Here is a 4,187-nt window from a genome sequence, read left to right as displayed (position 1 = left end):
CTTATTGGTTTTTAGCTTTCAAAAAGATAATTTTTGCGTTTTCTCATAATTAATTGCAAAAAACGTAATATTTATCTTTTTTTATAATTTGTCACCAAATTTAACTTTAAAAATGTAAATTTTATCTCAAGAGCGTCTAAATATATTCTTTTATTATTGTAGAGGGCGCTCTTGGGCCCCTATTTATTAATATAAAATATTGGTAGGTCGAGAGCGTCTTAATTTTCTTTTTATTATTGTAGGGGGCCCACTTAAGCCTTTATGAAAGAAAAAAAAATTGGTAGGTTAGTATAAACTCAGTATCATATGGGGGGATATTCCGATATCCGAGACAACATGTTTTTTTGTTGGTTTCTTATAGGAAATTTTCTCAGGATTACAGGTATTTCAGTCGTGCCCTTCAGGCCAATAATAATAATAATAATAATAATAATAATAATAATAATAATAATTTTTTTCAAAAAATGAATTGACGCATAGACGGACGTCGGAGTTAATCGATGAAACTTAGAAAAAATAAGAACCCTCGTGGTCTAGTGGTCAAGGCATTTGCCCGGAAAGCAAAAGACCCGGGTTCGATTCCCGGCGGGGGAACTTCGTTATTTTTCTAAGTTTCTGGTTTTTTTCAAAATGATGATGATGATGATGATGATGATGATGATGATGATGATGATGATGATGATGATGATGATGAATTATTTAATTGGATACGCTTCGTGATACGTTTATTAATTGTTTATTAACCAAGTGTAAATGTGCAACTAAGTTTCTATTGAATTGTTTTCAATTTCTATGGCGTTAATGAATTACAGGTTGCAATTAATTTTTTTTTTTTTTATAGATAATTATAAACTTATACGATATAAAAAAGATTCTAGATGCTTTTGACGTATCACAGTATATTATTCACTATTGACATTATAGTAACCACGCTCAATGATTACTCTGTATATCTGATTGTTGACAGCATTGTTTTATATTATTTACAGCCAAAAAATGAAACAATTTAAACTACCAATGTATAAATGAAAAGTATGAAAGGTAATGAATTATGGCACAATTAGATTTATGTTATAACGAAGAAGGACAAAAATTTATTGCTCGTTTTCATACTTTGATTTTTCGAACGTGAGAGCTGATAAATTTGTTTCGGTCTTATCTTGAGATACATAGCCTGTATAAAAGCAACTACTATAAACAGTTAAAAATCAGTAGACATATACACTTGAACAATTAAATCACATTTCGTTGCTATGTTGATCTCAGTTCTTCTACTCCAGGTAATTTTAACTGATTTTTTGATGATTTTTATTCACTTTATATTTAGAACTCGAATGATCTCTAATGTTATTTTTGCATATTTATAACATTGAATTGATAATTTCAGTTGTTAGTTGGATGTCTTGGCCAGTTAGTGGTGCAACCTGTATCGAACAGAGAAGCAGTAGATTCATCTGGTTTGTCTGGATTATCATCTTCATTGTGCGCCTGTGCACCTTCACTATCTTCTTTACCATTGGAACTTCTGAGTTGTTGTAATGTTGATCCGAATCCTTCAATGGGACTTGCTAGCGTCCAACGAGGATTTGAAGTTCGGAGCGAACCTAACTTGTTAACAAATAGGATGGAACAAGGAATATTAATGACTCACGAACTTAATCAAGGTTATAATCCTAGATATCTTCAATCGTATCCAAACATGTTAGGACCTGGCTATCAGCAACGCTTTATCGGGCTATCCAATACTTTTCCTACGAGAGTCGGTCAGCAAGTTCAGCCTTTATCTGCGAATGTAGTTGGACAACGAAATGCATACAGCCCCTCGGAATCTGTTGAAACTCTGCAAAATACAGGTTACACTCCAGTTATGTCTCCTTTTCAATATCATACAAATCAATTGTTACAACCGCAGCCTACTCCGCAACTAAATGAAAACGACAATTCTAACACAAACATTAATATCAATAGTGATACAACAAGATAACATTTATTCGGACGAGAACTATCTGGTAACTCAAAAAATTGATTATCGAAATTAAATAATGGCAAAAAATAAAAAAAAATGGAAATAGAGTATTGAGTTTATGTTTTTTCGAGAATACCAAAAGTACATTCTCTCGAACTGAAAAGCTTACCGTAAGTCCGAAGGAAGCAAACGTTTGAGTTAACAGCTCCTAGAATTTTTTATAAAATATTTTTTAGATCTTACACTTTAATTGTTTAAACAATTGAGTTTTTTTTGAGTGAATTTATACAATTTCCATCAACACTTGAAGAAATACGTATAGCACAAGAAAAGTTTTTCCGAAAAGCAGCTTTACCTGGTATCGTAGGAGCCATTGATTGTAAACAAGTTCGAGTAAAATCATTTGGTGAATTTTTTCTCATTAAATAAATTGAATCAATAAATAGATAAATAAATAAATAAACAAATAAATAAATAAAAAAAATAATAATAATTAGGTGGAAACGATGCAGAATTGTACCGGAATAGAAAAGGTTTTTTTTCAATAAATGTACAAGTTGTTTGGAACGCCGATCTTGAGATTATCGATATCGTAGCAAGATGGCCAGGATCAGTTCATGATTCTACAATTTTTCTAAACTCAAATATTTATGCAAATTTTGAAGCAGGAAGATGGAGATGCATTGCTTGTTGGTGACAGTGATTATGCAATCTCGTCTTACATTTTAACACTTTTACAAAATCCACAAACACCTGCTGAAAATTTATAAAATGAGTCGATAATTAGGACACGGAACCCTATTGAACGCTGTTTCGGTATTTGGTCTAATCGTTTTCACATTTTAAATTAATCACGATTTCGTCGAGTTGATCGTACACTTATTATTGTTGCTGTAGCTGTATTGCATAATATTTGTTGTAGAATGACTCCACGTGATGATGAAGATGAATATATTAACGTAGAGAAGTATGTACACTTCATGATACCTTAGGTATTTATCCCAATATAAATGTAAGACAGCAATAATCACTTTGCCATACTGCAGTAAATAATCAAAATAAAATTCATTATTAAAAAAAGATCTGGTAACGTTTGTTGGGGCGTGTTAAATTTTATCTGTTAAGGCCATGGAGATTTATAAGGAGGGTAATCTGTGACGTCACACTGTGTATAAGCAATAAGCATAGAGAGCTGTTGAAGCTCACGGAATGTAGCAAGTCAGTACACATTATCGCCACTGACGGCGCTAGTCTCATCAAGATCCAAAGGGTGGTTTACCACCAAAAATAGGCGTGGTTTATCATGGTGAATTTAATTTCGTTGTAGTGTCAGCACTGCTATGTATTAGAAAACGTAAACAAACATAAGAAAACGTAAACATCGAAAAATATGATTAACATATAATAAAGAAAAAAATAATTTGGCATCAAAAAAAAAATTGTCAATTAAAATAGTAGGTGTATATTGTTGTTATCTCAATTATTTAGCCTGTAAATTGTATTTCTTTTCAAAGTTAATGCTTCAAAACCTATCATAACTCAAATGTAAGGTTAGGACAGCACTCATATTTTTGTTATCTTTCAAGATCTTAAACTGGCTGATGTTGCTGTTCATTTTCAACAAGAACATTACATCAGTCAATAGATAATGTGTTTGCAGTGGAATTTTTCTTTTCATTTTGTTAACTGTTATTAACAAATTTATTGTTTTAATAATTTTATTCAGTACAAAATTCAGTAAGCACCACATCCACAACATTAACAATACATGCATAGAAAGGTGTAAAAAAGAGTATACATGAGACTGGTTGTTTTTTAGGGATTCCTAGGGAGATTTTTAATTTTTATGGATCCACTCTGATTATGGCCAAAAAGGACCGCGGTCCCCCTACGGAACGCACCCAAAGTCACATGGTGTTTTTGTTTACATTTTTTTTTATTTGTGTGGCTCAGTTGGAGTATTCCTTTATGTTGTAAAAAAATAATCCAACTCAATAATATACATTATTTATTTAACAAATGAAATTAAAGCAATACATTTTAATAAAAAAAAAATACCAAGGGTAAGCAATGGTTAAGGAAAATTTAATGTTAAATAAATAATTTTTTATTAAAAAAATCATTCCAAATAAATTTTATTTCAATTACATGTGATGCCAATGTTGACATAAAAAAAAATAATAGTCCAATTGAAGTTTTAAAAAAAAATATAAAAAATAAA

At 31.0% G+C, this 4,187-nt stretch overlaps 1 non-coding gene and 1 pseudogene across 1 annotated transcript; both read left to right on the top strand.

Moving 5' to 3' along the window:
- The first annotated feature begins 522 nt into the window (after positions 1–522).
- On the top strand, positions 523–594 carry Trnas-gga. Its single transcript has one exon. It is a non-coding gene; the product is annotated as a tRNA-Ser (tRNA).
- Positions 595–2,236: 1,642 nt separating this feature from the next.
- Positions 2,237–3,861, top strand: LOC122857562 (annotated as a pseudogene).
- The last annotated feature ends 326 nt before the right edge of the window (positions 3,862–4,187 follow it).

This window comes from Aphidius gifuensis, linkage group LG5 (assembly GCF_014905175.1).
Source record: "Aphidius gifuensis isolate YNYX2018 linkage group LG5, ASM1490517v1, whole genome shotgun sequence".
In the NCBI taxonomy this organism is placed as follows: domain Eukaryota; kingdom Metazoa; phylum Arthropoda; class Insecta; order Hymenoptera; family Braconidae; genus Aphidius; species Aphidius gifuensis.
The sequence above is the reverse complement of the archived record's forward strand: the minus strand, read 5'-3'. Positions and strand labels throughout refer to the sequence as shown.